We start from the raw sequence: 12,377 nt of genomic DNA on the forward strand, positions 1-12,377 counted from the left end.
TGCTGAAACTAGGAACATTGCTTACATTGAACTACTGAATCCTAAGTTCAGATGTTACATTATTTTTCAAAATTAGTAGTAGCAGTGGAGTAACCAATTATTTGTTCATCTTGCCATTTGATATTTCAGATGATGCTCAGGAATGTGTTTTTATGTGTGTGAGAATAGATTTATCAGTATGTCCTCCCTGTATCTAAATTTTTTATTCAAGGAGAAAATGAAGTATCTGGTTTTTTTGTATTAAGGGAGAATTTCAGCTGAATTCCAGCACTGGACATGTTTAGGTAGTAAATAATTTGTATACATATAATGCAGATTGCTCTGTCTTCACTAGAATAAACCACATGATCCCTCTAGTAGGGCTTGTTGCACTGTCAGTGTGTTGAGTGATTCTGGATGCTACTGCCTGCATATCCTTTGTAGGATCAAAACGACAAGTTCCAAATTATCTAACAGCACTGATCTTCCTTAAAGTAGCAAAGATTTTAGACTTAAGAAGAGGAGCCTGTGGCATCTTGCATTTAGAACTCTATAGACCTTTAATATGGCCCCTTACAAAAAATCTCCTAGCGAGAACACCTGAAAGCATCATTACTTGAACTGCTGAGGTGCAAAATGACCTCCTCATTACTCAGAAAATCTTCTGAGAGACAGAAACCAAAGAATAGAAATAAACAGTGAATTGTTGCTGTAGCATGCAAGCTAAGGTAAACGTGGAGAAGTGGGTTACTGAAATGCTATTTTTTCCTTTGCTTCTCAGGGACTTGAAAAAAACAAGTTAGCAACTGAAGCAACAAAATTTTTTATACACAATCCAGTTAGTCAGGTTGAGTGGACTGCAAAGACACTCCATGGTTCTGAGGTACCTGACCAATGTGATAACACTATATTTTTAAAAACTGGAGGCAACGCAAGGAGGGATGGTGGAGGAGGGGTCAGGACAATGAACCATTCTTTCAATCTCCTGTGGTCCAAATTAAATCTGTCAGCTGGGCTTGTGAGTAAAACTCATGTAAATTCTCACTGTTCATTGTGTACTTCATTAACAAGAATACAATGTGACATGCTGATTTAAAATGAAGTTGAAATAATGGCTCACATGAATGCAGGTAGGATGTATCTAGTTGTGGAAAGTATGCCTAAGATGGCTGGGATTTTCACACTAAGACAAGACTATAGTTAAAAACATAAAAATTGGAAAGATAATTAGGAATTTCCAGTCCATCTTATAAAGCAAGAAAAAAGGATATGCTGTAGGCAATCCAGTAGACTCCTGGAATGCCTCGATGGCACCTTCTTAAGTCAAGAAATTGACAGTCCTACCTGGGGGGATGTGTTATTGGACCTGACAGCCACAAATGCAAGTGAACTCATCAGGGATCGTAGAATCATAGGGGTTGGAAGGGACCTCGAAAGATCATCTAGTCCAACCCCCCTGCCAGAGCAGGGTCACCTAGAGTACATCACACAGGAATGCGTCCAGGTGGATCTTGAATGTCTCCAGTGAAGAAGACTCCACAACCTCTCTGGGCAGCCTGTTCCAGTGCTCTGTCACTCTCACAGTAAAAAAATTTTTTCTGATGTTCACCTTAAACCTCCTATGCGCCAATTTGTATCCATTACTCCTTGTCCTATAACTGGTCATCACTGAAAAAAGCTTAACTCCATCTTCTTGACACTCACCCATTACATATTTGTAAACATTGATGAGGTCACCCCTCAGTCTCCTTTTATCCAAACTAAAGAGACCCAGCTCCCTCAGCCTTTCCTCATAAGGGAGATGTTCCACTCCCTTAATCATCTTTGTGGCTCTGCGCTGGACTCTTTCCAGCAGTTCCCTGTCCTTCTTGAACTGAGGGGCCCAGAACTGGACACAATACTCCAGATGCGGCCTCACCAATGCAGAATAGAGGGGGAGGAGAACCTCTCTTGACCTACTAACCACACCCTTTCTAATGCACCCCAGGATGCCACTGGCCTTCTTAGCCACAAGGGCACACTGCTGGCTCATGGTCATCCTCCTGTCCACCAGGACCCCCAGGTCCCTTTCACCTACACTGCTCTCCAGCAGGTCAGCCCCCAACCTGTACTGGTACATGGCATTTTTCTTCCCCAAATGCAAAACTCTACACTTGCCCTTGTTAAATTTCATCAGGTTTTTCCCTGCCCAAGTCTCCAGCCTGTCTAGGTCTGTCTGAATGGCAGCACAGCCTTCTGGTGTGTCAGCCACTCCTCCCAGCTTGGTGTCATCAGCAAACTTGCTGATGGTACATTCTGTACCCTCATCCAGGTTGTTGATGAAAATGTTGAACAACACCGGTCCCAGTACTGACCCCTGAGGGACTCCACTAGTCACAGGCCTCCAACTAGATTCTGCCCCATTGACTACAACTCTCTGACTTCTTCCTTTCAACCAGTTCTTGATCCACCTCACTGCCTGATCATCAAACCCATACTTGATCAACTTATCTACAAGGATGCTGTGGGAGACAGTGTCAAATGCTTTACTGAAATCAAGATAGACCACATCCACTGCTCTACCATCATCTATCCACCTAGTAATTTCCTCATAGAAGGCTATAAGGTTAGTCAAACATGACTTACCCTTGGTAAAACCATGTTGACTGCTCTTGATGACCCCCATGTCCTTGATATGCCTCGAAATAGTGCTAAGGACAAGTTGTTCCATCACCTTTCCAGGGATGGAAGTGAGGCTGACCAGTCTATAGTTACCCAGGTCCTCCTTCTTGACCTTCTTGTAGACTGGTGTGACATTTGCTGTCCTCCAGTCCTCAGGCACCTCTCCTGTTACCCATGACTTACTGAAGATGATGGAGAGTGGCCTAGCAATGACCTCCGCCAGCTCCCTCAGCACCCTTGGATGCATTTCATCCGGACCCATTGATTTATGGATGTCCAGATTACTCAACTGATCCCTAACCCAATCCTCATCTACCTGGGCAAACTTCTCCTTTATCTTGACTTCTGGGGCTATATGAAACTGGAGCTCATGGGGAAAGCCTGCAGGAGTAAAGACAGAGGCAAAGAAGGCATTCAGCACCTCTGCCTTCTTTATATCCTCTGTCACCAGGGCACCCACCTCATTCAGCAGTGGGCCTATATTGCCTCTGGTATTAGTTTTGTTGGCTATGTATTTGAAAAAGCCCTTTCTATTATCCTTAACCCGACTTACAAGGTTAAGTTCCAAGGAGGCCTTAGCTTTCCTAGTTGCCTCCCTACATTCTCTGACAACAGCCCTATACTACTCCCAAGTAACCAGCCCCTCCTTCCATGATCTATAGATTTTCCTTTTCCACTTGAGTTTGCCCAGCAGTTCCTTTTTTAACCACGCTGGTCTCCTAGCTCCCTTACTAGATTTTCTACCCATTGGGACACACTGATGCTGTGCTTGCAAGAAGTGGTCCTTGAATATTGTCCAGCTATCTTGAGCCCCTTTACCTTCCAGCACTCTGTCCCATGGGACTTCCCTTAACAATTGATTGAGGAGGCTGAAGTTTGCTCTGTGGAAGTCCAGGGTTCTGGTCCTGCTGGGTATTCTGTTCCTCCCACACAGGATCCTGAACTCCACCATCTCATGGTCACTGCAGCCAAGGCTGCCATTGACCACCACTGCTTCAACAAGGCCCTCCTTGTTGGTGAGCACAAAATCCAGCAGCGCTCCTCTTCTAGTCGGCTTTTCCACCATTTGCATTAAGAAGTTATCATCAATGCATTGGAGGAACCTCCTAGACTGTGAAAGGCTGGCTGTGTAAGTCTTCCAGCAGATATCGGGATAATTAAAATCTCCCATGAGGACCAAGGACTGTAGTTGTGAGGCTGCTTTCAGCTGCCTGTAGAAAGCCTCATCAACTTCCTCATCTTGATCAGGAGGTCTGTAGTAGACTCCCACAACTGTGTCACTCATACCACCCTGCCCTTTAATTCTTACCCACAGACTTTCAACTTGCCCCTCATCAGCCCCTCCACAGAACTCGATACATTCTAGTTGCTCTCTCACATAAAGAGCAACTCCACCACCTCGCTTCACCGACCGATCTTTCCTAAAAAGCACATAGCCATCCATGGCCACATTCCAGTTGTGTGAGCTGTCCCACCATGTCTCTGTTATTGCTACCAGATCATAACCCTGAGACCGCACACAGACCTCTAACTCTTCCTGTTTATTCCCCATGCTGCGTGCATTGGTGTACAGGCATTTCAGGAAGCAAGCAGAGCACACTGGTGGGACCAAATCCTCCTTAGACCACCTTCCTTCAGGCCCTGGTGTGTTCCTCTTGGGCTTGTCCCTAACAGACCCAGTTTTCTCCCCTTCCCCCTATCAAAGTTGAAGGCCACCTGGGCTGCACTGATCATGCACTGGTGCAGTTCACTGTCCTAAGTGGTAAGAAGCTCTGAATTTTAAGAAAGCAAACTTCCAGCTCTTTGAGGAGTTAGTAGATAGGACCCCACGGGAAATGGCCCCCAGAGGCAAGGGAGCAGAAGAGAGCTGGCTCCTCTTTAAGGATGCTTTCCATAGGGCACAAGAGGTCTCAATCCCAGGGTGTAGGAAATCAGGCAAGGAAGGCAAGAGACCTGCATGACTGAGTCGAGACCTGCTGGTCAAACTAAAAGGCAAGATGGACCTACACAGGCAGTGGAAGAGCGGACAGGTATCCTGGGAAGAGCATAGGGACACTGCCCGGTTATGTAGGGATGACGTCAGGAAGGCCAAGGCACAGTGGGAGCTGAACTTGGCGAGAGATGTTGAGAAAAACAAGAAGGGCTTCTACAGGTACGTAAACCAGAAAAGGAAGGTTAAAGAAAGTGTGTCACCCCTTGATGAGCCAAAATGGTAAACTGGTAACGACAGACGAAGAGAAGGCTGAGATTCTCAACAACTTTTTTGTCTCAGTCTTCACTGGCAACCCCTCTCCTCACAACTCTCATGTTGATGGCCTACAAGATGGAGACCAGAGGAACAAAGTCCCCCTGTCGCTGTTTGACTCAGTTTGACAACAATGCTCTCGATCCCCTCCCCCTCCCATCCAGGTAGGGAAGGGGAGAGAGATTGAGAGAGACTTTACTGGATTGAAAACTAAACTACACAGCTTTAATTAAACACTAATGATAAAAGAAAATATATACACTTATATACAAATGTATTCAGGAAATGTGCAAAACCCCTGTTGCCTCTTCCCACCCCCAGCAATTCCCACAGCACTATCCTGAGGTGTGAACAGTCCTGAAAAGTCCTGGAGCTGCCAGAGAGAGCGCAGAGTGATGAGGGTCAGGAGAGCTCAAGCCTGGGAGCAAACAGTGATGGATGGACAGAGTCCTTCCTGGATGCTGGCCATGGATGGAAAAGAAGGGAAGGAGAAACAGGAAGGAAGTTGTCTCCTGTGATCTCTGACCTTCCTCTGAGCTTGCATAGATATACGGAATGAAATATCTCTGGCCGATTTTGCTGTCTGTCTAATCCAGCCTCCTACAGAGGTGTCATAGATCTGCCAGCAGTGCCTGAGCCGGCAGAGTAAAGATGTATCCTTGGACACCCAGCAGTTAGAAAAACATTCCAGCTGTTATCAGCCCAAGCTGGGACACTTTGCTACTAGTTAAAAGAAAGCTTACTGAAGGAAAAAGAAATCAGTAAAAGGAAAAATGGCTTCCTCCCGGCTCAACCCAGGACACCCCTCCCAGTGTAAGTGAAGACAAGTTTGTTACCATCTGAGAAACCTGAAGATATACAAGTCCAAGGGATGTGATGAGATGCATTCCAGAGTCCTGAGGGAATTGGCGGATGTAGTTGCCAGCCACTCTCCATGATATTTGAAAAATCATGGCAGTCAGGTGAAATCCCTGGTGACTGGAAGAAAGGACATGTTACACCCATTTTTAAAAAGGGTAGAAAGGAAGACCCTGGGAACTGCTGACCTATCAGCTTCACCTCTGTGCCTGGGAAGACCATGGAACAGATCCTCGTAGAAGACATGCACGTGGAGGATAAGGAGGTGATTCAGGACAGCCAGCATGGCTTTACCAGGGGCAAATCCTGCCTGACCAACATAGTGGCTTTCTGAAACGGTGTGACTACATCAGTCGACAAGAGAAAGCAGTGGATGTCATCTATCTGGACTTCTGCAAGGCCTTTGACACAGTCGCCCACAGCATCCTTCTCTCTAAATTGGAGAGATATGGGTTTGATGGGTGGACTCTTCAGTGTATAAGGAACTGGCTGGATGGTCACATCCAGAGGGTAGTGGTCAATGGCTCAGTGTCCAGATGGAAAATGGCGACAAGTGGTGTCCCTCAGGGGTCTGCACTGCAACCAGTGTTGTTTAATATCTTCATTAATGATATTGACAGTGGTATTGAGAGCACCCTCAGCAAGTTTGCTGATGACACCAAGCTGGGTGGTGCAGTCAATACACCAGAGGAACAGGATGCCATCCAGAGGGACTGGGACAAGCTGGAGAAGGGGGCTCAGGTGAACCTCATGAGGATCGACAAGGCCAAGTGCAGGGTCCTGCACCTGGGACAAAGGAACCTGAGATATGAATACAGGCTGGGGGAGGTCATGCTTGAGAGCAGCCCTGTGGAAAAAGACCTGGGGGTACTAGTGGACCAAAAGCTGGACATAAGCCACCAACGTGCAATTGCAGCCCAGAACCAACTCCATCCTGGGCTGTATCAAAAGAAGTGTGGCCAGCAGATCAAGAGAGATGATTCTGCCCCTCTACTCTGCCCTGGTGAGACCTCACCTAGAATACTGCATCCAGCTCTGGTGCCCCTAGAACAAGAAAGATATGGACCTGTTGGAACATGTCCAGAGAAGGGCCATGAAAACAGTCCGAGTGCTGGAGCACCTCTCTTATGAGGACAGGCTGAGGGAATTGTGGTCGTTCAGCCTGAAGAAGAGAAGGCTCTGGGGGGACTTCATAGTGGCCTTCCAGTACCTGCAGGGGACGTAAAGGAAAGCTTTTGAGGGACTTGTTACAAGGCCTTGCAGTGAGAGGAAAAGGGGTAATGGTTTTAAGCTGAAAGAAGAGAAATTTAGGTTAGAGATCAGGAGGAAATTCTTTTGTGTGAGGGTAGTGAGACACTGGAACAGGCTGCCCAGAGAAGTTGTGGAAGCTCCATTCCTGGAAGTGTTCTAGGCCAGGTTGGATGGGGCTCTGAGCTAGTGAGAGGTGCCCCTGCACATGCAGGAGAGTTGCAACTCAATGATCTTTAAGGTCCCTTGCAACTCTAACCTATGATTCTATGACATGGAGCAGAGTTATGTTTGCCTTAGGATAAAATATCCAGATATTATTGAGTAGGAAGAGCTTAAGCTGGGAAAAAACTCATCCTATGTCTGAATGTTGTAGTTTTTTGCACTGTTTTCCGAAGTGGGTATTTGGAAGATGGACACCCAACTAGATGGATACTTGTAGGATTTAGCCTGGCAGCTCTCCTAGAATTGTCAGAACTCTGTGAAGAAAACTGTGGCAACAGCAGGGAACCTCTGTGAAGAGTAAGCCAGCAAGAAGCTCTTACCATTCACCCCCCAGGGGCAAATTACTGCAGCCAAAAATGCAGTGGTTACAAAATAAGTTTGTGTTGGGGTTTAAGCCCAGCTGGAAACAAAGTGCTATGCAGCCAGTTGCTCAGTGCCCAACACCCCCCCACCTCCTTAGCCCTCACACGGTGGTTTGGAGGGAGAGAATCAGAGATGAGAAAATATGTGAGATGAAATAAAGACAGCTCAATAGGTAAAAGCAAAGGCCGTACATGCAAGCAAAGCCAAATAAGGAACTAATTGAATGTGTGTGTCCTCCCCCCACTTCCTTCCTCTTCCCCCAACTGTATATGCTGAACATGACATGATATGGGATATTCCTTTGGTCAGCTGGGCTCATCTCTCCTAGCTATGTCCCCTCCCAACTTTCTGTGCACCCCCAGCCCACTCATCATGGGATGGGGTGAGAAGCAAAGGCCTTGACTCAGGGTAAGCACTGCTCAGCAGTAATGGAAACATCCCTGCAGTTATCAACACTGTTTCCAGTACAAATCCAAAACATAGCCCCATGTTAGCTACTAGGAAGAAAATTAACTATCCCAGTCAAAACCAGCAGTTTGATAGCAATCCACTGCACCAGAGTCACCTCTCTATGAGAAAAGAGTGAGGATGGACCAAACCTTAAAACCTTCTTCCTCTGCAAGACAAACATGAATGATTCTTGAACAAGTACATGAAAAAATATATGTGACAAATACACAGTGGTAGGAAAACAGAGCTTTTAATTTGTGGAAAGGCTGTTGAGTATAAGATTAATACAGTAACATTTTAACAGAACACTATTGCTGTTACACTTGCAAAGATACTTTTTGTTTTTTAAAGACTGTATCTGAAAAAGTCCATCCAATGACACCCTTACAAGTCATAAAGGCTGGAATAAAAACATGTAATTCTCTCTTGTATGATGCATAAGAAATAGGCAAACTTCATAAATACATAATCACAGAAAAGATCCTATGTGTGTGGGACATTATGCCTTTCAATTCAGGTTTATATCACTGCTACACGGTCTTACTTGAGTATCTTCCAGCCTGTTTGCAGCTGAGCATCATTATTTTTTCCTCTGGAAGGCTGCTTCCTCCTATCACTCTTCCTATCACCTTGGCATTTGGCTCTGTTTTCTTACTCTTCCATTTTTCCTGGACTAATGGCTGCTCTCTCCTGAGCCACCAAGGACTGCCCTCATCACCAACTCCAGTAGCAGCAGCACCATTGAGTCCAAGCCAATGGGCCAGGACAGACTGGTTGACTGCTTAGTCATTTAAATGTTTCTGAGTGGCATTACCTCATGATCCTGCTTTTGGGATGGTGACACAGTAACCATTGCCCTGTCATTGTGGGCAGCATTTTGCTGTCCAGATTCTGTCAGCATGTATCACAGAGTTCCTGCTGCAGCACACACAAAAGACAGCTAGGATCTAAGGAGCTTCTAGAGTAAGCATTTGTGTGCTCAGCACCCACGACGAAACACCTGAGGAATACCTTCTGAGTAATCAAGTCAGGTGGGAAGGGTTGATCGTTGCTGGTAGACATCCTCAGTGATGCTGAACAGCCCCTCTCCCATTTCTTTTTTCCTTTACCATTTTTTATCATTTTAACTTTGTAGTTTCCCTCTTAAAAAAAACCCAACATTTGTCCAAACAGTCCGAGCTTTAACTGTAGTTTTCCCTTTCTTATCTTACATGACTCTACTCTGCCACTTTCCTTATGACTTTCTAACAACTGATGGCCAAACCTTTGGGAGGAGGAGAGGACAGTAAGTCACTATAGAGTATTAGGCAAGTGGAGGCCTTTACTTTGACATCCCCTCTGCACTTTAAATGTAACATAATGACCCTAGCAGATAATTAGGACTGGTAAAGATGCTCTTTTCCAGGCAAAATAGTGAAAGACTTTCCTTTCAGCTGGGTGCACCAGTAGTCACGCATGACTGTGCTAGTGTTCAGGGTTCTCAGAAGGGCCATGTGATTTCTACTGATACAAAGGCATTCACTATTCTGAAGGCTGGTATGAAAAGTAAAATAGAATTACATACATCTTTCTTGTTTCAAAATATTTGTACACATCCCATCACCACCTGTCTTTCCTTCTGCTACGGAGTCTTGCCAAACTTGGAAATATTTCAGTGGAGGTGAAACTGGAGTAACAGATGATTTATTGTACCTTTTAAATTCTGTGCAAAGGGTCCTTAAGACTAAAATGCTGACCAGATAAGACACCGTCAATTAAAAATTGTGATCTCACACATGAGGTACTTAGGAAAACACCATACAGACCACACATCACAAAGGCTCCTTGTTCTCACAAAGCTGTGGCTGAGGACTGCTAGAATGAAGGAACAACACAACCATCCCGTAGACAGACCTAATCCTATCTACTTCTGGCAAATGCCAGGACTGGTAGACCACTCTCCAGAAGGGTGTAGAGCACAACAGAGCTGGCATTTGTAATGTTTTTTTTTAGTACTCTTTGGTCACGACCCTGCCCTGGACAGTCTCAACCATGAGTAATAATCTTGAGCATTTTCTTTGCTTGGCAATGGTTACCATTGCCTGACCTGAGACTGGTAACAATTGCTTTTTATTCCTCTAGTAGATTTTGAATCTGCAAATCTGAAAAACAGATAGTAGACTGGCATTAAGATACTCTTCAGTCAAATCTTGCTGCTGACGAGAAGGGTTTGAGTAACCTCATACACATGAGCTGAATGGACACTGCAAAGTTAAAAAGCTTTATGAGGCTCATATGAGGCACTCAAAAAGTAGTCCAAAAAGAACTACCCAGTTCCTGACAAGTGATGTAAGTTTCTGACAACAAAATTTGAAAAATAACATACTCCAGCAAAGAGAATTATGCTGTACAGAGTTCTACCATGCTTCTACAGCATCAAGTGTTATTTTTTTTTATAACAAGGTTAAAAAAATAAATACATGAAAAGATGAAAGAGCTAATGTAAAGAAAACAGTCCTCTAATGCTTAAGATAGCAAAAGGCTGGTGGGAAGATTTAACACCCAAGGGCTACCTACATGCATAAATCAGTTTCCAAAGTAGCTTGGACATCCATTCCTTTGAGTTTTTAAAAAAAGCCATCTATTTTCAAAAAAGACAATTTTTATTCCTTTGCAATTTACAGGAAACAGGTGTTTCTGTATGTATTCTTTGTCTGCATAATGGACATTTAACAGCAAGGACAGTCAGGAATTAGTATTTGCTGCTAAGAGAACGGTTAACTACCTAGTTTTACCTAGTAAACACTGGCCCATGTTATGACAAAAATCCCCATAGTATTTTGCAAAACCAAGTCAAAGCCTGAGCTGTTTCTAAAGTCCGTTCATTTTAACTGACAATAGACCAATGATTCAGCCCAATAACAACAAAAAAAATGTTGCCGGCATTACAAATGTGGACTTCTTTATTACTCAGTCTGCCTTCATTTCAGAATATTACATTTGCCAGTACATGTGAAGGAAGGTCATTGTGATCTTGATTCTTTAACCCATTACCACTGGGTTAGCATTAGTCCTTGGAAATGACATTTATTTTGCTTTCATTTACTCAGTAAGCTGACTACTCCATGTGGCAAAAAATCTGCAGATACTAATAAACACAAGAACAGTCAGGTATAGAATTAAACAGGTATCAGACAGTCAAGAGAGAACATAGGCCCTAAATACACATTTTAAAGGAACATAATTATGCTGTATTTTTCACATTTTTGGTTAATTAGAAGAATACTGCTTTAGATAAAAATTGTCAGAAAGCTCAAAAAACAAGAAAGCTCCTAAAGAGAAGGAACAGATATTTGATAAGGATTGGACTATTACAGAAAAAAAAAGTAAAAATTTGTGAAGGTAAAAATGAAAGTAGACAACAGAAGAAAGCAGAAATACTACCCACCTCTCAGAAAACTTTTATAGCTGTCAAATTAAACTTATGGAGTACAACAAAAGAAGAGAAAGTTAGAAGCTTAAACAGTGCCATCATTGTCATAGTATCTGAAACAAAACACTCATAATCCAAGAGCCAGAAGATTCATACACTGTGGTAAGGAAAACTGAGTTTTATATGTGCTCTGCAAAAATAGCCTAGAATTAAGGACAATTCAGGTTTTATTTGCAGTCTGTGTTCAGATGATTTAATGTAAGTTTTGTTGTATACCCTAGGGATCCATGTTTCATTCAAACTTCATTTAGCTACCTGCTGCTAAAACCTTTTGAACGGTCTGCAAAGTTGTTTTTATCACTGTGTATTTGCATCATCAATCACTGAACTATTAAAAACACTCCAATACTTCAATATTTTTACTAGGAAATACCATTAGATACTAAACTATCCAAGACATAAATGCTGATTTTTTCTTTTTTAAACACAAAGGTATATACAGAGTAGGTAAGATACTACTTCCACATAGCACTGAACAAAGACAAGAACATGTTCAAGAAATAGGGCTACATTTTCTTCAGTGTATTTAAACTGGAGCTTCCCATACACTAACTTTACTGCTTTCCTGAGGATAAAAAAAATAAAAATAATCAAATAGACTGTCATACTGGTCTAACAAAAGAATGCAGACTCATTTTAGACCATTTTGATGTATTCAATATTAGCCCAATCTACAACTGATTAGCTATATTGACCAAATTCATTTGCTGTCCTGCTAAGAAGTATCTCTTGTATACATATTCAAATGCAGTGAGGTTTAATCTGGGGCTCTGAGCAGCTAGAGACAGACCTTTGTTTTCAAACTGACTTTTTTTCTTTACACTATTTACAAGACTACTGTACAACTATTACTGATCTTTTCAGAGATAATTTTGT

Source organism: Apus apus, chromosome 2 (assembly GCF_020740795.1).
Source record: "Apus apus isolate bApuApu2 chromosome 2, bApuApu2.pri.cur, whole genome shotgun sequence".
In the NCBI taxonomy this organism is placed as follows: Eukaryota; Metazoa; Chordata; class Aves; order Apodiformes; family Apodidae; genus Apus; species Apus apus.